This window comes from Giraffa tippelskirchi, chromosome 8 (genome assembly GCF_054371585.1).
Source record: "Giraffa tippelskirchi isolate mGirTip1 chromosome 8, T2T-mGirTip1v1.2.pri, whole genome shotgun sequence".
NCBI classification, from domain to species: domain Eukaryota; kingdom Metazoa; phylum Chordata; class Mammalia; order Artiodactyla; family Giraffidae; genus Giraffa; species Giraffa tippelskirchi.
This window is the reverse complement of record NC_137282.1, coordinates 51,767,730-51,792,080: the sequence shown is the minus strand read 5'-3', so window position 1 is coordinate 51,792,080 and position 24,351 is coordinate 51,767,730. Positions and strand designations below refer to the sequence as shown.

General features: G+C 41.5%; 1 long non-coding RNA gene across 1 annotated transcript in view; it reads right to left on the bottom strand.

Moving 5' to 3' along the window:
- LOC145516621 (uncharacterized) overlaps positions 1-2,269 on the bottom strand; it is a 267,563-nt gene extending 265,294 nt beyond the window's left edge. Inside the window, exon 1 of the long non-coding RNA XR_014061555.1 lies at positions 579-2,269. This is a non-coding gene — a long non-coding RNA (uncharacterized LOC145516621). The remainder of the gene's footprint in view (positions 1-578) is intronic.
- Positions 2,270-24,351: the final 22,082 nt, after the last annotated feature.

The following is a 24,351-nucleotide window of genomic DNA, read 5'->3' as shown; positions in this document are numbered from 1 at the left end:
GTGTCCCTAGTTTTGAGGTGGGTCTCTTGTAGACAGCATATATAGGGGTCTTGTTTTTGTATCCATTCAGCAACCCTTTGCCTTTTGGTTGGGGCATTCAACCCATTTACATTTAAGGTAATTATTGATAAGTATGATCCCGTTGCCATTTACTTTGTTGTTTTGAGTTCGTGTTGAAACATCCTTTCTGTGTTTCCTGTTTAGAGAAGATCCTTTAGCATTTGCTGGAGAGCTGGTTTGGTGGTGCTGAATTCCCTCAGCTCTTGCTTGTCTGTAAAGCTTTTGAATTCTCCTTCATATCTGAATGAGATCCTTGCTGGGTACAGTAATCTGGGTTGTAGATTATTCTCTTTCATTACTTTAAGTATGTCCTGCCATTCCCTTCTAGCCTGAAGGGTTTCTATTGAAAGATCAGCTGTTATCCTTATGGGGATCCCCTTGTGTGTTATTTGTTGTTTTTCCCTTGCTGCTTTTAATATTTGTTCTTTGTGTTTGATCTTTGTTAATTTGATTAATATGTGTCTTGGGGTGTTTCGCCTTGGGTTTATCCTGTTTGGAACTCTCTGGGTTTCTTGGACTTCTGTGACTATTTCTTTCCTCAATTTAGGGAAATTCTCAACTATTATCTCCTCGAGTATTTTTTCATGGCCTTTCCTTTTATCTTCTTCTTCTGGGACTCCTATGATTCGAATGTTGGGGCGTTTCATATTGTCCCAGAGGTCCCGGAGGTTTTCCTCATTTCTTTTGATTCTTTTTTCTTTTTTCCTCTCTGCTTCGTTTATTTCCATCATTCTATCTTCTACCTCACTTATCCTATCTTCTGCCTCCGTTATTCTACTGTTGGTTCCCTCCAGAGTGTCTTTTATCTCCTTTATTTCATTATTCATTCTATATTGATTCCTTTTTATTTCTTCTAAGTCCTTGATAAACATTTCTTGCATCTTCTCAATCTTTGTCTCCAGGCTATTTATCTGTAACTCCATTTTGCTTTCAAGATTTTGGATCATTTTTATTATCCTTATTCTAAATTCTTTTTCGGATAGATTCCCTATCTCCTCCTCTTTTGTTTGGCTTTGTGGGCATTTCTCATTTTCCTTTACTTGCTGAGTATTTCTCTGCCTTTTCATCTTGTTTAGATTGCTGTGTTAGGCGTGGCCCTTCTGTATTCTGGTAGTATGAAGTTCCTCTTTGTTGTGGAGGTTCCTCACTGCGGTTGGGGTTGGACAGGTGGCTTGTCAAGGTTTCCTGGTTGGGGGAGCTTGTGTCGGTGTTCTGGTGGGTGGAGCTGGATTTCTGCTCTCTTGAGTGTAATGGAGTGACCAGTATTAATTTTTGAGATGTCTATGGATTTGGTGTGCCTCTGGGCAGCCTGTATATTGATGCTCAGGTCTATGTTCCTGCGTTGCTGGAGAATTTGCGTGGTATGTCTTGCTCTGGAACTTATTATCTCTTGGGTGGAGCTTGGTTTCAGTGAATTTATGGAGGCTATTGGATGGTCTCTTATTAATTAATGTTTCCCCTGGCTTTCAGTCTTATTCTTGCAGTAGCCTCAAGACTTCTCCTTCCATACAGCCTCAATAATAAAACTTTTAGGTTAATGGTGAAAAGATTCTCCACAGTGAGGGATACCCAGAAAGGTTCACTGAGTTACATGGAGAGATGAGGTGGGGGGGGTGGGTTGTAGTGACCAGGAGGGGAAGAGGGGAATTCAAATGTGGAGAGAGCAATCTAGCCAGTAAGCACTTCCCTCTGTGCTTTCCACAGTTTGGAACCCTCAGAGTGATTCACAGAGATACATAGAGAGGGGGGAGGAAGGTAACAGAGGTGAGCATGAGTAGAAAGGGAGGAATTAAGAGGGGAGAGAGAGATCTGGGCAGTATCCTGTTCCTGAAGTGTTCTCCGGTACCCAGAACACCCTCAGAGATTCACAGAATTGGGTTGAGAAGAGAAGGAGGAGGGTGGGAGATAGAGGTTCCCTGGGGGAGAAGAAAGAGCATCAATAGGGGGACAGAGTGATCAGGCCAGTGATCACACTCCTGAGTAAAAATGGGTCCTAAAGATTGGGTTCTTAAATGTACAAAGTTGATATCAAATATGTAAAACACAGATTAAAAATCTAGAGTAGAGGTTAGACTCTTATAAAACTTACAATCTAAAAAAAAAAGAAAAAAGGGAACAGTGTAAAAAGAAAAAAAAACAGTAAAACAGTAAAAAAGAAACAGTAAAAAAATGTAGAACAGGAAAAAAACATTAAAAAAAAAAAACACAAAAGGTATAAGATATATGTATGTAGTTTGCTTCAAAAATAGGGTTTTTTTTTTTTTTTTGCAAGTTAATAGTGGGTTATGAAAATGAAACTTAAAGGTGTAATAGAGGACTTGAAGAAAAAGGAAAGAAGAGAAAAAAAATTTTTTTAATTAAAAAAAAATTAAAAAAAATAATAATAGTAAAAAATATATATATCCCGGACTTTCTCTGGAGCTGTTGTGAGCAGTGTGGGATCTGCTCAGTTTTAGATAGATCCTTATTCCTGCTTATACTTTTCAAGATCTGTAGGTCCTTTTTAATGCAGTCGGTATTAGCTACAGGGATCTTAATCTGTTGGCCTGTCCCTTCCAAAGCACTTCCCTCTGTTTATTTGGCTTCTGTTTGGAGATCTCTTCAGTATCTAATTTCCGCCCTGCATCAAAGCGGTGGAGGTGATCTCTTTAGGTTCGCTTGTTCAATAGTGCTGTGGGGAGGAAGGAACACTGCAATTCTGGCGTGTGTGTGGTAAGCTCGCAGTGTCTCGGCCGCACTGGGTTCGCCCCCGCTCACGGCGTGTGTGCTTTCCCCGTCTACCCTGCTCAGGCTTCAGGTTACTCGGCCGGGGAGCGGGCCCTGAGCTGCGTGCACTTCCCAGGACTAAGCCGCTCAGGTTCAGGCTCCCGGTTACTCCACAAAGGCGCAGACTCGGTTTCGCCCGCGGCTTGTGCCGTTCCCGGTCGGAGCTGCCCAGGCGGCCAGGAGTTTGGCGAGGGCGCTGTCCCCTGTTGGGGCGGTGCGGCTTATCACCTCCCTGGTCCCCGCCTCGGTTTACGGGCGCGCCCGGCTCCGGTGTGCTTTGTGTCGGTTCTGGGGAGCTGGTCTCTGGCTGCGACCCTCCCGGCTGCTGTCGACCCTCCGGGATCTCAGGCAGTCTTTGCTTAAAAAACTGGGAGCCTGTTTGCAGTTTGGTAGGGGGTGCCCTCTCTGGAGCCGAGTTTGCCCCTTTCCGGCTCTGGCGGGCCCCGCCTGCCCGCTGTGTCCGGCGGGGGATGGCGCAGTCCGCAGCCGGCTAGCTCTCCTCTGGTATCGCTCAGTCCTTTGTTCTGTGAGCGGGCCGGCAGTGCCTTAGCGTTGGGCTTTTCGCGGGATAGTTCTCTCTCTCTCGCTGGCCCACAGTTTAGGTTACTATCTCACGTTAGCTCCCTCAGATTGCCCTCGGGGCACTCGGGCCCGGTCCTTACCCTAGGCAATGCCGCCCGCTCCTCTCCGTTCAGCCCCCACTTGCTGGTGGCGGATGATGCGAGCGTCTGGGGTTCTTTGCTGGGAGTTGCTTTAGGCACGTAATCTGTCGATTTTATTTATTTTTCCTCCCAGTTACGTTGCCCTCCGAGATAAAAAATCCTCCCCCACACCCGCCGGTGAGAGGGTTTCCTGGTGCTTGGAAATTCCTCCTCTTTTACGACTCCCTCCCCGGGACGGGTCTCCGTCCCTAACTCTTTTGTCTCTCTTTTTATCTTTTATAATTTCTCCTACCTCTTTTGAAGATAATGCGCAGTTTTTGTGAAAGCCTGACGTCCTCAGCCAGCCTTCAGAAGTAGTTTTGTGAAGTTTGGTCAGCGTTCAGATGTTCTTTCGATAAATTTGTGGAGGAGAGAGTGGTCTCCCCGTCCTATTCCTCCGCCATCTTCTCGCCTTCCGCTTCTTTGTTTTCTTGATTGTTGCCCAAGTAGGATATATTCTTGGCTCAGTTGGCTTCTCAGCACTAGTTTTGACAAAACTGCATGACTTCTGCTCTGAGAATTCATTGGTTTCTCCATCTTTTTATATTCTGCCATGTCATGTTAATAAAGAAGACAATAACTTCTGCCAAAGGACTTATTAGAAAGTTTTACAAACAAAAACCTGCTTGCCATTAAAAAAAAAACATAGCTGCACTGGAAAGTGTTCAAAAATAGCCTCTAGGTTTCCCTTGAAATGGTACTTAATAAATGATAGGAAATGTAAACTTGTCAACTCTTTAAGAAGGAAAGCTGATCATAATCCAAGTGACTTGCAAAGATCTCCTCAAATAACGTACAAATCACCACCATATTTAGAACCTGGCTTTTTCAAATAGCAACAATGACATCCAGTTAAACTCTGGTCTTTTGAGAGCTAAGCAATTAAGAGGGAGTTTTGAAGAGAATTTGCTCAATAACATTAAGCAGAGGCTGTCTGACATCTCTGTAGCTCTTTACAGATTACAAAGGACTCATAGGACACCATCTGACTCCCCCTCCCCACCCAACCCAAAAGGCAGAGAAGGCAGAGGTGTTGCTCTCCTCATTCCATAGAGTAGGAGATTGAAGCTGAGTAACTCAGTACAACTTGCCTCAGTTTCCGTTAGTAACTGGCACAGATGGAGCTCTGGTTCCTTGTCTGGTCTACATTACAACTCAATGATTACAAAATATTCTCTTAGCAGAAGGACTATCACAGGCTTCCTACATCATTTATTGCTTCAGTGACCACTGAAGACTGATGATTCCCAAATCCATATCTGTGGGCAGGTCTATACACTGGATTTCCTACTGGATATATACACTTGGATAGGCCACAGGCAGCTCAAATTCAACATTCAAACACACCGCTAGATGGGCTCCTTCTCACTGCACCAAAGATAGATGCTGGTAAAGATAGATGCTGCAGAGAAATTGTTGCAGGAACTTCCCAACACTAGCCAAATGCAATCCATTCCATGAGCCTCTCTCAATAGTCTCAGCCTTTACAGTTTGTAGCATTTATGCAATTATGAATTTTCCCACACGCCGTCGTGTGCTTACACCTATATCCCCCTCAATATTTTGAAGATGTGGCAAACAGAGGCTGTGTACCTATTGTGTAGTGTGCATGCTGTGAATGTTTGCTAAAATTGAGCTGAAATTAACATAACTCTTTAATTAGAAAGACTTTTTTAATGAAGTTTTAATTTCAGAATAGTTTGAGGTTTAGATAAAAGTATAAGAGTAGTACAGAGAGTCCTCACATGCCTCACAACTTCCCCTATTATCAACACTTTACATCAGTATGGTACATTTATCACAGTTAAGGCGCCAACACTGATTGCAATTAACTAAATTTCATACTTTATTCTGATTTCTTTAGTTTTCACCTAATCTCATTTTTCTGTTCTAGGATCCCATTCACGATTCCGCTTACATTCTTTTGCCATGTCTTCTTAGGCTCTTCTTGGCTGTGAGACTTTCTCAGACTTTTCTTGTTTTTGATGATCATGACAGTTTTTAGGAAATATTGTCAGATTTTTCCACCCTAAAGATATTCCCTTCCTCCTCTTTCCATTCTATATTCTTTGGAAAGATGTCCCTATGAATAGCCCACACATAAGCGGGGCAGCTATGGTCCACTTCCCTGAGGGCAGAATATCTACATGAATTATTTGGAATTCTGAACAGATCTGTCTCTTCTTTCCCACTGATGTATTAATTCACTTACTTATTCATGTCAGTATAAACTCATAGATATTTATTTAACACTTTGAATTATAATTCAATACTTTCTTATTTATTTTCTGGCTCGAATTGTTTCAGCTTTGGCCGCTGGGAGTTCTTTCAGTTGGAAGTAGTCTTTGTTCATAAAAATAAAAATATCATTTATGGATGCAAGCTGGTTTTTACCATTTGAGAAAATGACATAAGTTATATAATTTAGATGCTTAAGATCTGATTTTAATAAACAAAAGTATTTGGATTTCTATTCTCTTTTTTCATACTTTCCTCCTTCTTTTCTTATTTTAACAGCTGTAAAAATATATAATCCTTGCTCATCTTCATATTGTACCTAACTAATCCCTATATCCAGCAGGGCATGATAATGAAGGACTTTTATCTCTCTTTTACAGATGAGAAACTAAGACACAGAACAGCTAAATGGCATGCCTTAAGGCCTTGCATGCCATATACGGAAATCAAATCTGTAAGGCATCACGCCCAACCATCTTGCAGAGAGCTGGGTCCCCTTTGCCCCTCTCCCTTCTCCAATTATGGTGGGCTTTGCAATCAATGAGGTGGTGACCATGCCCTTTGCAAAGGCTCAAGCTCTCTAGCAAAAGGTCAGCTGGTGTTTTGCAGCTCCTCTGGCAATGTTTTGCCTTCTTCTACCTGTAAAGCCCAGCAGAGCAGGGAAATTTCTGCCGCTTCTCAGGACCACCTGGAGTTCTCAATTCCCAGCTTCCCTGAAAAGCTTCACAAACAAGTTCTTTGTTTTTGCCCTGATCCCACAAGACCTTTAATTCAACATCCAGTTGCCTGGTAGGCTTAGCTTTCTTTTCAAAACAAATAGCACTCATTTCTGTTCCGAAAAGCTAAATTCTGTTAAGCCACTGTCCAACACCGACGGGTGATGAGATTTTGCATTCTCAGCGCTGGATAACACAGGGATTGAAAAGGAGGCTGAAGAAGGAAAAAATGCACAAACGTGGCTAAAACAAAAAGCGCCTCTGGTTCTACTTGGCGTTTTGCCTGTAATTAGCTTTGTGACTCCCCCACCCCACCCCCCTCATTCCCTCTGGACCTCATTCTCTCCATCTGTAAAATGAAAAGGTTATGGACCTGAACCCTGTGTAGCCTTGCAAATTAAAGCCTTTACAAGAACAGTTTCATTTTATCCATACGTCATTGAAATAACAGTTTCACTAACTTGCCCTTTTCACGTGTGGCTACTTTGATATTTTACATTCTATTTCATATCTTCTTTTTTTAAATGTAAGTGATCTGGGATCTAGTAATACTTTTGTCCTAACCTGTGAATGGATTATGAGCTGCAGTTCCTTTTGTTTTTAATTGGAGGACAATTTATTTATAATGTTGTGTCGGTTTCTACTGTACAACTACGTGAATCAGTCATAATTATATATATCCCCTCCCTCAGGAGGCTCCTACCCCTCCAGGCTGGGCTCCTTGTGTTATATAGCAACTTCCCCCTAGCTATTTTATACATGATAGTGTATATTGACATTGTATATATGTCAATGCTACTTTCTCAATTCTTCCTACCCTCTCCACCCCACGCTGTGTGCACAAGTCTGTTTTCTAAATCTACATCTCTATTCCTCCCCTGAGAATAGGTTCATCAGTACCATTTCTCTAGATCTCACCATCGACTAAAAAAGATGCACAACTTGAGAGTTGCGAGTTAAGTTTTATTTGGGGCAAAATGAGGACTGACTGCAGCCCCAGAGGCAGCATCTCAGATAGTTCTGAGAGACTGCTCCAAAGAGGCAGCTGGGGAAGGTCAATATATAAGATTTCGGTGAAGGGGGAGTTCAGTGCAATCAAGCACTTACTTTGCAACAGGTTTTCTGTTAGTCAGGAGGATCTGATGTCATCATGAAGGAATTCCGTGTTTTTCTAGAAAAAGAGATGCAAAGACTGGGATCATGAAATCAGTTCTGAAAATACCCACCTATCTAAAGATCTGTTCCATCAGATTCCCTGGAGCACAGAGGGCCTCACTCCATCCTGAAATCCCTCAGTGGGTGTTGAAGGTCAACAGCTGCATCAGCACAAGGTTCAATGTGCACAGAAAGTGAAAGTGAAGTCGCTCAGTCACGTGCGATTCTTTGCGACCCCATAGACTGTAGCCTACCATAGACTGTAGCCTACAGGCTTTTCCATCCATAGCATTTTCCAGGCAAGACTACTGGAGTGGGTTGCCATTTCCTTCTCCAGGGGATCTTCCTGACCCAAGGATCGAACCCCGGTCTTCCGCATTGCAGTCAGATGCTTTACCCTCTGAGCCACCAGGGAAGCCCAATCGGCACAGAGACAGATGGCAAATGCCCTTGTTGTTCAGTCACTGGCAATGCTTTTGGCAAGTGCCCATTTGTAGCTGATAGGCAAGTGTCAATTTGTAGTTGAAACCACATACATACATTAGTGTATGATATTTGTTTTTCTGTTTCTGGCTTACTTCGCTCTGTATAAGAGCATGAGCTGCAGTTCTAAAGGTCTTGGGTCTAGGTGATATCTGAGATGCTGCCCAGGGCTCAAACTTCTAAATCAGGGTTGGAAGGGGTACTTACTGTCAGAGTCATTCGCCACATCCACAACTTTGTCCACTTGCCCTCAATTTCACCCTCATTCTGTACTAGCTGTGAGACCTGGAGCAAGGTACGCAACTTTCTCAGCCTAGGTGTTTTCATCTCTAATGAAGGCTTGTCATTAAGACCATATCATATAGTGCAAGTAGCAATGCCTCAATATTTCATTTCAAAATATGTGGTGTTATTATTGTTATACAAGACTGCAGGGAAAAATTCTTCTTATCTAGGATGAGGCATTCTGCATGAGGTGGGACTATGAGCAGTGCAGACTTCCCAGGGGAGGGCTGATGGGGAATCAGGTAAACTCTTGAACACTTTTGGGCATAGTTCTCTCCCAGTTATACCCGTTGGCTATATTTTAAGGGTGTTGTGGGGTTACATGGGTGCTGAGAATTAGTCAGACTCTTGGATACCCCTCAAGGGTATACAGGAAATTGGCATCAAAACTAATATTTAACTTTATCATATTAAAATTAAATTATCATATTTTATCACGATTTATCATATAATGTGGGCTTCTCGGGTGGTTCAGTGGAAAAGAATCCACCCACCAATGCAGGAGACACAGGAGATGTGGGTTCAATCCTTGAGTCAGGAAGATCCCCTGGAGGAGGAAATGGCAATCTGCTCCAGTATTCTTGCCTGGTAAATCCCATGGACAGAGGAACCTGGTGGGCTACAGTCTATAGGGTCACAGAGTCAGACATGACTGAGCACACTCACACACTCACACATCATATCATGTCTGTCATACCTTATAAAATAGAAAAAATAGTAACAAAAACAAACAACAGAATCACTTTTAAATCTTTTTTACCCCTGCCTGGAAAGCTCTCTCAAGCAATCCTTCACTCTATGCAGGTGTGAATTCTTACAAGTCCCGACCTCCTTAACCACCTATTCGACACCGATTAATTTCCAGATTTCTCAGGCATCCAGAAGTGTTTTATCCAGCAGAAGAGCAGGCCAGCCCAACCAAGGCAACCAAGCTAGTACCTCAGCAGTTGTCATCTTTAACTAACGTCTTCTACAAGGAGCAAGGATTATTTTTGCTGTCTGAAACATAACAGGCTTAATGGCAAATGCAATAAGGGAAGAAACTCCACCCTCCTCTCTTTTCTTAGAGCAGCTACTTTAGGAAAATTATAATTGTAAGTTCTTTGTTGCTCTGTGATGACCTAGAGCAGTGGGAGATATACAGCTGAATCACTTCATTGTACAGCAAAAACCAACACATTATAAACCAATTCTATTCCAATAAAAAATTATAAGTTCTTTATTTCTTTGTAATGTATGTAAATCTTTTTAAAAGCTAAATAGGCCTCTAGCTTTAAGTCTAATGTCTTTCTCAAGGTCCTGGAAAGCATCTTGTTGAACTGTGATCAACAAAGGAACGAGAGCCTTAAAGCTGAACCTGCCAGGCTGGGTGCGCAGGCAGAAGGGGTGGGCATAATTCCACGGCTTCTTCCCTCAGTGGGATGGTGATGCTCAGAAAAGTGACCAATGAAAAATCAAGTGCAATGATTAGCATCCTGCTGTAGAAGCTGAAATAACTTTGAGGAGGTGAGCTGAGTTTTGCATTAAAGGCCATTGCAATTCCTTTGAGAATTTTATCCAGTCCCTTGCTGTCATTGTTCAACCATTAAGTCATGTCCTGCTCTTTTGCAACCCCATGGACTGCAGCCCACCAGCCTCCTCTGTCCATGACATTTTCCAGGCAGGAATACTAGAGCAGATTGCCATTTCCTTCTCCAAGCAATCTTCCCAACCCAGGGATTGAACCCGCGTCTCCTGCATTGGCTGGCAGATTCTTTATCGCTGAGCCACCTGGGAAGCCCATCCAGTCCTTTAGAAGCACATGAAAAGGATCCTCCCTTCTATCTTGCCCCCTTTCCAGCCTCTTTGTTACCTGAGAGGGTGGCAGCATATGGTAAGAAATGTTGGCGGCTATGAAGAGCTCATTTCAAAAGTGTAACCTGACACAGAGTGACGGTTATGTGGGCCCAGAGTTACAGCTAGGATCCAACAGAGATTCAAAGTCTGGGAAAAGAACAGCCGTGGGCAGGTGCCAGGTGCCTGGTGGAACAAGCATGCCCTGCTCGGTGTTATTTGATTATCACAACAAGCCATGAGATGTAACTGCTATTAGTCCCAATTTACACAAAAAAAGAAATAAAGCTTAGATCCTTTAAGCAACTGATATAGGTGGAAATTATAATTCCAGACCTGGGGATTTCAAAGCACAGACGGTAACCTCTGTAGTACAGCTCTAGGATTCAGAGATGCGGGTTCTTTCCTGCTCAGTGTGAACTTGGAGAAGCCTTAAACATCTCTGGTCCTCAATACGTTCATCTGAAATGAGGTTTATTAACAAGAGTCCTGATGCCTCCGAGAATCAAGGAAATCGGCAGAGAAGAAAGTGCTTGGAAAGGTCTAAAGTGTGTGAATTGATGATTTAGCCTGACAGTTGAGAGGGCAGGAAATCAGGAGGGAGCCCTGCTCATTGGAAATTTTATTAACACACAGAGACAACAATAGAGTGAAGGTTTCCTGGACAGCAACCCCTGGTGTCCAGGTTTCCAGGAAACTGAAGGTCATATCCAACTGTGGGGCTACATCAGGTCCACAGCTCCATCAGAAGAAGCTTCCAGAGGATTCTTCAGTGTGCAATTCACACAAAAGACCTACTAGTCAGGAAAGATCAAGGCTGTCACCTTGCGACAAAGTCTCCAACAGGGGTGTTTTACATCTGAGACCTGGCACATGATTCTTCTTCAGAAATACAGGAGGACAAACATAAGTTCCCAAAGACACCAGTGCAGTATCTCTCAGAGTAGTGAGATGGTCTGATTAGGTCACAGTGGGAGTGAGGTAGAGCTTGGGCAGGTGACCCTTAGCTCAGAATTCTGTGACCCACTGTAGTGTATACAGGCTAAGGAGTTGCAAAAAGACATATGTTTATCTTGTAAACCAGCAAGTGGCTGGGGGTCCCTGGTGAATCAGCAGTAAAGAATTCTCTTGCCAGTGCAGGAGATGCAGATCGATCCCTGGGTAGGGAAGAATCCCTGGAGGGAGAAATGGCAACCCACTCCAGTATTCTTGCCCGGAGAATCCCAGGGACAGAGGAGCCTGGTGAGCTATAGTCCATGAGGTCACAAAGAGCTGGACATGACTGAGCAACTAAACTACAAGTGAGTGGTTAACATGAGATTGAAGTTGTTTCTCATCCATGAGATGGTTTAGGTGAGGAGGAGGCTCTCCTACATGGGGATCCAGGCTGGAAGGGAAACTCAACACAGTGGTAGGCTGGTAAAAGCTTACAGCTAGCTCTAAAAAAAAAAAAAAAAGAACTACAACAAAATAGGAAAAGGAGTATATCAAGGCTGTATATTGTCACCCTGCTTATTTAACTTATATGCAGAGTACATTATGAGAAATGCTGGGCTCGATGAAGCACAAGCTGGAATCAAGATTGCTGGGAGAAATATCAATAACGTCACATATACAGATGACACCACCCTTATGGCAGAAAGCAAAGAACTAAAGAGCCTCTTAATGAAAGTGAAAGAAGAGAGTGAAAAAGTTGGCTTAAAGCTCAACATTCAGAAAACTAAGATCGTGGCATCCAGTCCCATCACTTCATGGCAAATAGATGGGGAAACAATAGAAACAGTGGCAGATTTTATTTTGTGGGGCTCCAAAATCACTGCAGATGGTGACTGAAGCCATAAAATTAAAAGACTCTTTCTCCTTAGAAGGAAAGTTATGATCACCTTAGACAGCATATTAAAAAGCAGAGACATTACTTTGCCCACAAAGGTCTGTCTAGTCAAGGCTATGGTTTCTCCAGTAGTCATGTATGGATGTGAGATTTGGACTACAAAGAAAGCTGAGGACTGAAGAATTGATGCTTTCTTGAGAGTCCCTTGGACTGCAAGGAGATCCAACCAGTCCATCCTAAAGGATATCAGTCTTGAATATACATTGGAAGGACTGATGTTGAAGCTGAAACTCCAATATTTTGGCCACCTGATGTGAAGAGCTGACTCATTGGAAAAGACCCTGATGCTGGGAAAGATTGAAAGCAGGAGGAGAAGGGGGCGACAGAGGATGAGATGGTTGCATGGCATCACCGACTCAACGGACATGAGTTTGCGTAAACTCTGGGAGCTGGTGATAGAAAAGGAGGCCAGGCATGCTGCAGTCCATGGGGTCTCAAAGAGTCAGACACAACTGAGTGACTGGACTGAACTGAACTGAAAACAAAATATCCTTAATTTGTAGCATTTACCTGTTTCCATGGTGTAAATACTCCAGCATGACCAATGCAAGATACCAACAAGACACTAAAAAAGGCAGAGTATGGAGGAGACTGCACAGTTGGCTCTTGTGCATCTTATCAGCCATCCCCATCATATCACAGCTCCCATCTCTTACCATCTTCTTCCAGGAAGCAACTCCAGCTTCTGCTATTTCCCAGATGATGGAAAGGGAGTTAGGGAGAGTGACAGTAACTATCTTCCTTATAAAAATGTGATATCACATCCCACTGTCTAAACAGTGTTTTAAACCCTGTGTCTAAAACAGAGTCATATGGCAATGCTTAGCTGCACAAGAAGGTTAGAAATGTAGGGGCCTCTGGAGTGAGGCAGTGTTGCATGCACCTACTCAGTTGAAAAAAAAAAAACGAATATATATTGCCCTCTTTTGCCTTAGCCTTAAATCCCCTAAAATGACAAATTTACTCCCTCCCTCTCCCTTGCCTGCAGTCCAGGGAAATTCTGTGAATGTCTGCCTTGGGATGGAGGAAACACATTTTCACTGTCTTACCTCCCCCATCTAAGGAGTGAGAAGTCCAGGCTGAAAAGAGTGTCATGGGCAGGATTATCAAGTTGCTTGGAGCAAAGAAATGCTCATTTAAGCAACCGAAGCTTTTACTTAAATTCATTGAGGTAGAGAAATAGAGCTTTGCTTATGTCACAACAAATAAGCAGGTGAGAACAACAAAAGTGCAAACAAACCAACCTTCCTCCAAATTTGAGTACTGGACCATTTTTAAGCCAGTGATTTTCCACTTCCTCTCCCCATGTGATTCTCTTTGATACAGCCGAAGATGGGTCCTCACAGAGAGTTATGGTGTCACTTGTAGGTTGAGTTCACATATCATTCACTTTAAAAACTTTCCAAATATCTGTGGTATGCTAGCTATGTTCAGTTCAGTTCAGTCACTCAGTCATGTCCGACTCTTTGCGACCCCATGGACGGCAACATGCCAGGCTTTTCTGTCCATCACCAACTTACAGAGCTTATTCAAACTCATGTCCATCGAGTTGGTGATGCCATCCAACTATCTAATCCTCTGTAGCAAGGCCATAGTGATACCCTGGAGGAGGGCATGACAACCCATTCCAGTATTCTTGCCTTGATAATTGCCATGGACATAGGAGCCTGGTGGGCTACAGTCTATGGGGTCACAAAGAGTCAGACATGACTGAGAAAGTAAGCACAAGGCGGTAGTGATAAGACCTCCACATTAGGTGTTCATAATGCCATAGGAAACTCGGGTGTGCAATAATTCATCAAGTCTGCTGGCAAAAGTCACTAACAATATGTCCAGTTGGGCAGCATGTACTGAGAGTTTCATGCCAGTGGAGGTTCTATTGACATGTGAGTGCTGTGTGTGTGTGTGCTCAATTGTGTATGACTCTTTGTGACCCCATGCGCTATAGCCCACCAGGCTCCTCTGTCAATGGAATTTTCCAGGCAAGAATACTGGAGCAGGTTGCCATTTCCTACTCAAGGGATCTTCCCAACCCAGGGATCAAACCTGCATCTGTTGTTTCTCCTGCATTGGCAGGCAGCTTCTTTACCGCTGTGCCACCTGGGAATGGGCTAATGTTTCTGTCTTCACAAAATCCATATGTTGAAATTCTCATCCCCAAAGTGATGGTATTAGGAGGAGGAGACTCAGAGAGATAATTAAGTCATGAGAGTGGTACCATCAAGAATGGGATTAGTGCCCTCATAAGAAGAGACATGAAAGCTTGCTCCCTCTCTGCTGCCTGCCACAGAAAGTCACAAAGAGAAGATGGACACTTGCAAACCAGGCAGTAGTCTCTCACCAGACACCATTTCTGCAGACACTCTGATCTTGCACTTCCAGCCTCCAGAACTGTGAGAAGTAAATGTCTGTTGCTTAGCCACCTAGTCTATGGTAATCCATGACAGCAGGCTGAACTGGCTTCTTTTAGACCAAACTGATTTTATTTTTGTTATTAATTTCTGAGCAACAAATTACCACAAACCTAATGACTTTAAACAGATACATTTAGTTCTCACTGTTTCTCTGGATCAGTAGTCTGGACGTGACTTAGCTTGGTTCTCCAGGAAGCTACAATCAAGGGATCAGCAAGGACTGGATGCTCTTCTGAGGCATGACTGGAGAAGGGGCCCACTCTGAGGCAAGACAATCATTAGCTGCAGGCAGTGTCTTGCAGACTTCCAGTGTGAGGGTCTCAGTTTCTTGCTGGTGGCTGACCAAGGCCATTCTTAGTTCCTTCAAAGCATGGCCCTCTCCACAGGGCAGCCGATAAAGAGGCACTTTCAAAACAAAGGAGAGCGTTCTTAGCAAGACAGATATTATAATCCTTTGTAATATAACTGCATGTGCCTTGTCACATATGTCCCATCACTTTTTGTTGTACTCTACTAGCTAGAAGCATGTCACACACCCCTCCCACATTCAAAGGGTATGGATTTTATAACAGCATGAATCCAAAAAGGGGTCATGGTGGCATCTTAGACTCTGCCTGCCACAGGGTAGGACAATTATTCCTGGGGTGGTACTGTCCCCCACACACATGATGGATAGCAACCCTCTCCCCTGCATACAAAATGCCACGATGCCCCCTCCCCAGTCATTTTGACAAACAAAGGTGTCCCTAGGCATTTCCAAATACATGTCATATGCCTGAGAACCACTGCAGTTTCTTCTTATCAAACAGACCACAAAATTGTTAAATTTATATTCAGTTTGTGTTCCGCGGATGTGACCAATAACTAACAAGAAAATATGTCTTCATGTTTTCACCTCACAAGCAACATAGACAATATAACCAATCCAACCAGCTGTGAGTTACATTTAGTAAAATTTAACTGGAATGGAGACCTTTAAATAAAAGTCACCCTAAAAGTATATTTATTTCATCATGAAAAACGTGGTTTATTTTATGTAAGGAAACATAAAAGACAGTGGATTCAAAGAAATTTTTATTCATGAAACATTCATAAAACTAGACCCACCATTTTTCTGGTGAAAAGTCTTTGCAAACCTCTACTTAATTCTTTTGAAACTAAAGTATTCACTTCCTCCCATAGCATGGCGGCACAGTTGGTAGACTACAGGTTCAAATTCCCCAGAGGATAGACTTCATTTAATGTCTTTCCAAACTCTCCTCAGCATCACTGATACAGGAAAAGATAATTGTGTCATTTTTCGTTCTCATTACACTTCCAAGATTGACAATGGATTTATTTGATGCTTTTCAGAGTTCTCCTCAAAGATACAATCAAAAGAAGGAGAGTGCATCAAAGAATCTGGGGCATTTTTTGTTGTCCTTCATCCTTCATGATGAGACAAATTAAAAATAGAAAGAGATTCCAAATGAGGTCTATTCTTGTTACCTAACGTTTCTTCTGGGACTAACTTGCTAGTGGTAAAAGCCACCTTTCTTTGTTGAAATCTAACTTTTGCACATGTTTTAAGCTTTCTGAAACATGTAGACAGGACCTCATGACCTTTTCTAAAATATAGTTGCCCTATAAATGCACTTCATATAAGCTTTCTAAATTTAGAGGAAATTTAAAACCACTTTCATTTTAGAAACTCACAGAATCTCAAGCTTGATAATTCAACTTTAAACAAAGTCTTCTTCTAGGATCAGGCAAACACAAAGATTAAGATAACCCTGGTTTGAAAGTCTGATCTCTTAAGGACATTTCTCAAACTTTATGGGCACACAAACCACTCTGAGATCTTGTTAAAATACAGGTTCCAATTCAATAAGTCTGGGATGGGACTTGAAATTCTGTGTGTCTAACAAGCTCCCAGGAGATGGTAGTGCTCTTGATCAGAATTTAGGGTGAGAAAAGGGAGGTACTTGCCTCTAGCACAAAAAAAGTTAAGTTGTAATCAAAATTTTAAAAAGTTTTTAAGGCAATATTTTAAACTATCAAAATGAATGCTAAAATATCCATGATCAAAACATATCAAATACTTTAACAAAAACAGGCAGTATTTTGTATTACAGCCCTACACTATTTTATAGCAGAAACCCTTATTCCCAACCCACGCTACCTTGCAGATCCTACCGTGCAAGCTTAGGAGGGTAACAATTGGGTGGGAGCATATTGGGCATGGAGGGACTTAATATATGGTAATTTTTCTTTAATTGTAAAGATTTTATTAACATTTTTCCATTTAATATCCATGAAGTGCATAGGATATTTGATAAGTGTATGTAAGGGCACATTTTCCCTTTGACCTCAAGCTCTAACATGGCTATGCAGGACATTGCTGTAGGTCTTCAGATCATTCTTGGAGCCACAAGGCAGCCATGGCTGTCTGAGCAAAGAGCCTCCTTCTTGGTCTACATCTGAGACCCACCTACTCAACATGGGTCACAGGCAGCAGCATGGACACCATCACTGGGGAGCTATGCAGGACCTTCCCATTCCAGAGCTTCAGAGTCAGGAGCTGCATTTTAACATGATCCACAGATGATTTTACATACAATAAAATCTTAGAAGTCTGGCTTTATAAATGTCCAATCTCTCTCATCAGCATGCGAGCTCTTATTTCTCTGCTCCTTGCATGTACTTTCTAGATCTGAGCCTGTGTGCTGGAGTGGTTTCTGCATGTCTTAAGTAAAAAAAGAAAGCAAATTTCCCATAGTATGGTATTTTTTTATATTCCTTATTGTGTTTTTGAGCCAACAATGGTAAATGGCCTCTAGAAAGACTCCTATCCGCACGTGGAAGAAAGAGAAGAAATGAAAAATGCAAGATTTACGGCCACAGGAATGTTTGATGTCTACTCAGTACCAACTCTTCTCTTGCAGAGCGATGGATAATTTTTCAAGAAGAATGTCAGGACTGACTGCACTAACCTTGAAACATCAGTCCATTTGGGTTGTAAATTCCTACAAACTCACCAGTGAGTCTTTTTGAAAGAGAAGAGCAGAAGGGAAAGAGTGGGAATGGAAGAAATAATCTTGCGCAAAAAGGAGAGTCCTGGAAACTAAAATCTGGGCAGTCCCATGGCCAAAAATGGCATTTATCTTCCCCATTCACCTGAATGAATTGCGTGCGTTCCATAGTTAAAATATGATCATCTACCACTCCCTCCAGGTAAACATGTCTTTACTAGAAAAGTTTAAAATAAAAGAGTATAAGAGTTCTTTATACACTGTTGGTGGAAGCGTAAACTGGTTCAGCCACTGTGGATAACGGTATGGAGGTTTAGCCCCAGATTGAAAAATAGAATAGCCATATGACCCTGTGATTCTACAAACTGTGTGTGTGTTTGAAAATATAAAGAAATCACTATCTTGAAAAGATACCTTCCTCTTCCTGTTCATAGCCATATTATTTAAAATAGCCAAGATGTGGGAAAAAACCTGTGTCCAATGATGAATGTATATATATATATATATATGGCTTCCCTGCTGGCCCAGACAATAAAGAATCTGCCTGCAACGTGGAAGACCCAGATCCCTGGATTGGGAAGTTCCCATGGAGAAGAAAATGCAACTCACTCAGTTTTTTTGCCTAGAGAATTTCATATACAGAAGAACCTGGTAGGCTATAGCCCATAGGATGACAAAGTATCTGACATAACTGAGCAACTAAAACTTTCACGTATTTATATAATTGAATATTTTCAGCTATATAAAGAAGGAAATCCCACCATTGCAAAAACATGAATGGACCTTGAAAACATTCAGTCAGTTCAGTTGCTCAGTCGTGTCTGACTCTGAGCAACTCCATAGACTGCAGCATGCCAGGCTTCACTGTCCATCACCAACTCCCGGAGCTTGCTCAAACTCATGTCCATTGAGTCAGGGATGCCATCCAACCATCTCATCCTCTGTCTTCCCCTTCTCCTCCTGCCCTCAATCTTTCCAAGCATCAGGGTCTTTTCCAATGAGTCAGTTCTTCACATCAGGTGGCCTAAGTATTGGAGTTTCAGCTTCAGCATCAGTCCTTCCAATGAATATTCAGGACAGATTTCCTTTAGGATTGACTGGTTTGATCTCCTTGCAGACCAAATGACTCTCAAGAGTCTTCACCAACACCACAGTTCAAAAGCATCAGTTCTTCAGTGCTCAGCTTTTTTTATGGTCCGACTCTCACATCCACACATAACAACTGGAAAACCCATAGCTTTAACTAGATAGACCTTTGTTGGCAAAGTAATGTTTCAGCTTCTTAATATGCTGTCTAGGTTGGTCATAACTTTTCTTTCAAGGAGTAAGTGTCTTTTAATTTCATGGCTGCAGTCAAAATCTGCAGTGATTTTGGAGCCAAGGAAAATAAATCTGTCACTGTATCCATTGTTCCCCCATCTATTTGCCGTGAAGTGATGGGACTGGATGCCATGATCTTAGTTTTCTGAATGTTGAGTTTTAAGCCAACTTTTTCACTCTCTTCTTTCACTTTCATCAAGAGGCTCTTTAGTTCTTCTTGGCTTTCTACCATAAGGGTGGTGTCATCTGCATATTTGAGGTTATTGATATTTCTCCCAGCAATCTTGATTCTAGCTTGTGCTTCCTCCACCCCAGCATTTCTCATGATGTACTCTGCATATAAGTTAAATAAACAGGGTGACAATATACAGCTTTGACATATTCCTTTTCCTGTTTGGAACCAGTCTGTTGTTCCATGTCCAGTTCTAACTGTTGCTTCCTGACCTGCATACAGGTTTCTCAAGAGACAGGTCAGATGGTCTGGTATTACCATCTCTTGAAGATTTTTCCACAGTTTGTTGTGATCCAGTCAAAGGCTTTGGCATAGTCAATGAAGCAGAAATAGATGTTTTTCTGGAACTCTCTTGCTTTATCGATGATCCAACGGTTGTTAACAATTTGATCTCTGGTTCCCCTGCCTTTTCTAAATCCATCTTGACCATCTGGAAGTTCATGGTTCACGTACTGTTGAAGCCTGGCTTGGAGAATTTTGAGAAGTACTTTGCTAGCTTGTGAGATGAGTGCAATTGTGTGGTAGTTTGAACATTCTTTGGCATTGCCTTTCTTTGGGATTGGAATGAAAACCGACCTTTCCAGTCCTGTGGCCACTGCTGAGTTTTCCAAATTTTCTGGCATATTGAGTATAGAACTTTCACAGCATCATCCTTTAGGATTTGAAATACCTCAACTGGAATTCCATCACCTCCACTAGCCGTGTTCTTAGTGATGCTTCCTAAGGCCCACTTGACTTCTCATTCCAGGATGTCTGGCTCTAGGTGAGTGATCACACCATTGTGATTATCTGGGTCATGAAGATCTTTTTTGTATAGTTCTTCTGTGTATTGTTGCTATGTCTTCTTAATATCTTCTGCTTCTGTTAGGTCCATACCATTTCTGTCCTTTATTGAGCCCATCTTTGCATGAAATATTCCCTTGGTATCTCTAGTTCTCTTAAAGAGATCTCTAGTCTTTCCCATTCTATTGTTTTCCTCTATTTCTTTGTATTGATGACTGAGAAAGACTTTCTTCTCTCTCCTTGCTATTCTTTGAAACTCTGCATTCAAATAGAATTCAAATTGAAGACATTATGTTAAGTGAAATAAGTCACACAGAGAAAGCCAAATGATTTCACTTATAATGTGAAATTAGAAAAAAAAAATGGAGAAAAAAATAAGTGGTTGTCAAAGATGGGGTGGTGCATGGGGGAAATGGGTGATGGTGGTGAAAAGGCACAGCACTTCCAGGTACAAAGCTGATAAGCCTTGGGGATATAATGTAGGACATGATGATTATAACTAACAATTTTGTATTCTGTATTTGAAAGTTAAGAGAATAGATATGAAACATTCTGATGGAAATTAACTAACTAAATTCATTATGGTTATTATTTTGCAATGTATACATGTATCAAGTCATCATATTGTATAGTTTAATACACTGTTATATGTCAATTATTACTTCATCTCAGTAAATCTAGGAAAAAATTAAAAATTAAAAAAAAAAAGCATTTACTCCTTTTCACCAGTGGGGAACTAACGTTTCAAAGAATTGAACAACTTAAAACATCATGGATTGCAGAGTTCTCATGTTGAAGAATGCTTAGATAGCTATTTGCCAATGATTATTTACAATCCAGAAATCTGAAATAAAATCTTGGTTTGCCGTTATAGAGGATCAATGTTTTATAGAGTTCATTGCTATCCAAACAGTGAAATAGAATATTATAGTGATTCCTCAATCTATACTCAGAGAACTAATCACAGTGACATCTGGTGAACAGTTGAAGGGATGTAACTAGTGAAGTGAAATTAGGTACATAATGAAGGGTGGAGTGGTGGTTGAGAAATCAATGAGGTTTTGGATAGAACCTATTTCTTCTGAAAATGAAGTGCCAGTTGTTTATTTTATGTCATATAATGTGCTTCTAAAACCACAATTCAATTGACATACAAGTTTTAGAGATCCCTCTGCCACTGCCCTTGATATAAATTGGTTCATAAAACTTGATATCAGAAAGCAAGAAAGTGTTAGCATAAAAAGAATCATCTTCCATTTAAATAGCTGTCTAGCAAGGAAGGGTTAAATCTCAGAACTTGCAGCTGAAAAACAGCATTTTTCTTTGGACAGTTCAGGTCACTAACACTACCATTTGGTAACTGCACATTTTAACCTATAAAATCATTTTTCCCCTCCAGTGTTCTTTCCTTTCATTGCAGGATATATACCACCCAGTTTGCTTTGTCTGATATTTGCTTTGACTGTGATCCACTTCATTCCTGCCCTCTCCTTCCTATTTGTTGAGGATTTTTTTTTTTCTTTTTGGTGCTTGCTGAAGGAATGGGATTGTCAGCCCAAGATACCAAAATCCTCTCTTTATCCAGAGGAAAGGTAAAGAGAAAAGCAATGAGACTATTAGCTTGGCTGACACCCAGGGCGGCCTCTGTCTTGCTGCTGAATCCTCAGCTCTCAAGAAGCTTATGCACTGGACACTCTTTAGTTCTTCCCCAAGGTCCTGGTGACCTGTGGGGCGAGGCCCACTAGCATAGATACTAACTTCTAGGGAACTGCCTAATGTCCTGGTATTTAATGTGGATGATAGACGAAATCTACAAGAAGATATGGAACAAACACATGGGTCTCTTAGCTCTCCCATTTCTCCCACCCAAACTACAGTGGATTTTGGCAAAACTCAGTAACAAGCTTGCAAAGCTATGTGTACCTGTGTGCACAGGTGATTCACACAGGCATGCATGTGGGCATGTAGGTATGTATGTGAGTCACTCAGTCATGTCTGATTCTTTGGGACCCCATGGACCATAGCCAGCCAGCCTCCTCTATTCATGAAATTCTCCAGCCAAGAATACTGGAGTGGGTAGCCATTCCCTTCTCCAGGGGGATAGAACACAGTTCTCCTGCATTGCAGGCAGATTTTTTACCATCTGAGCCTCTAGGGAAGCCCCACTGTAGTGAATTCTCAAACTTTCCATCTTTTCTGTCACCTGGAGATCTTGTTAAATTTCAGACTCTAATTTAAAAGCTCTAATATGTGACCTGAAATTCTGCATTTTTAATAAGTTCTCAAGGCGCTGCTGGTCCAGTGACCATATTTTAAGTGACAAGGGCTGTATTTGGGAAAGACCCAGAGGTACTTGTCACCAATCAAGTGCCTCCCTTAGTCATTTCTCAAGTTGATTTCATGATAAAAACAAAGAAGTTACCTTAATACCTAAATCACTAAATCCCTCTAGAGTGAGCATCATCACCTCTGCATTAGTTCATGTCATCTTGGTGATGAACACTGATAGGATAAGGAATCCATAATTCAAGAAGAAACTATGTATCTATTTGCCAAATAGATACTCTGGGCTAGGAACTGGGCTAGGAAGACTACACCCATGAGCCTGAAGAATACAGGATGCTCACACCCTGCCCTCATCCTTAAACTTGGGCTATAAGTTAATTGGCACAAGTCCTCTCTGCTGCTTGGGAGCCTGCCCTAGGAGTCTCCAGTTAATATGAATCATTTATTACCCCTCTTCAACTGGAGACTAGACCAAATTTTTATTTTCCAAACAACAGCAGTGCCTTATTGTCTGCTTTTATCCTAGTGGGTTGATCTCAATATGTTATCATTTTAAACAACAATGAGAAATATGTATAGTTTTTTAAGTAACTAGAAATGTCTCTTATCCAATAACTAGAGGTTAATTTTTAACTTTGGAAGAATTAAATACCTCATATAAGCCCATCCCCAAGGCAAAACTCTAGGACACTTGCTTATATAAAGATGTGACAAGGTCTATATTAGCATTCCCTAGTCAAAATATTGCATTTGCTTCCTCCTAATTGTGGGTCAGAACAGAAAAGTCTGACCCATAATAGAATGCCTCATCGAATCTCCAAGGAACTCCTTTTCCAAAGTGGCTTAAAAAACTATCAGTAGAAAATGTACATTGAGGAGACAACCTTTTATATGGAAAAATTTTTAAAGGTTAGAAGTTATGAGATTCTGAATGGAAAATTATCAAAAGGTATCACAGTTGGTGGACTTCCCAGGTGGCGCTAGTGGTAAAAAAAAAAAAACACAAGGAGACTTAAGAGATGTAGTTTTGATCCCTGGGTCAGGAAGATCCCCTGGAGGAGGGCATGGCAACCCATTCCAGTATTCTTGCCTGGAGAATCCCATGGACAGAGGAGCCTGGTGGGCCACAGTCTATAGGGTCACAAAGAGTCAGACACAACTGAAATGACTTAGCACATACAGCATCATAGTTGGTGGACCTTTCTTGAAAAATAATGACACATTCTCTCTCTTCATATCTATAAACATCAGAAACCCTTACACATATTTATACCATGAGAAAACAAAATCAAAAAGTAAGCAAAAATGTCCTGTAATTTTCCTTTTATTTTCAATTTTTTCTTTATGATTTTTATGTTTTTTTCAATCGACCACCCACTTCAGGGCCTAATCAGCAAGATACCAGCCATCTGCTTGAATCCTCGCAACACAGCATCTCACGTCCTTGTCTTACCTCCTCTCCATTTTCTTATGGTCTCTGAATGTTATATTATTATACATTTATGTAAAAAGAACTGATGTGACCTTCTCTTCACTCTAGAAAACAAACATTACATTATTTTGCTTGAGGGTTTATTCTCAAATAAGCAGACCAGATTTTTGCTCTTTAAGTTCTTTCTCATTTTGTGCTTTAAAACTTTTTCCTAAAAAATTAAGAGAAATATCTTCTGCCTTGTCTAATAAACTCCATTAAGAATAAAGCAATGATCTCTTTTCATATTCAATATACATCATATTTATTTTCAGAAACTTCCAGGTTTGAGGTCACTGGGTTACTGAGGTTGTAAAACTCTGCAATAAGATCATATTATAAAAAACGAGTAATACACTAAATATAGATCATGCTATCTTAGAAACCATTTTTCATTTAAATGTAAGATCTCTAGGTCCTTACTTTATCTGCTTGGTGAATCAGACTGTAAAGAATCTGCCTGCAATGCAGAAGACCTGGGTTTGATCCTTGGGTAAGGAAGATTCCCTGGAGAAGAGAATGGCAACCCACTCCAGTGCTCTTGCCTGGAGAATTCCAAGAGCAGAGGAGCCTGGTGGGCTACAGTCCATGGGGTCCCAAAGAGTTGATCACAACCAAGTGACTAACACTTTCATTTTCACTCCTCTAAAAAAGGTGACACATGTCAAAAAGTTGTTAAGAAGGATGCCTAGAACTACTTTTCCAA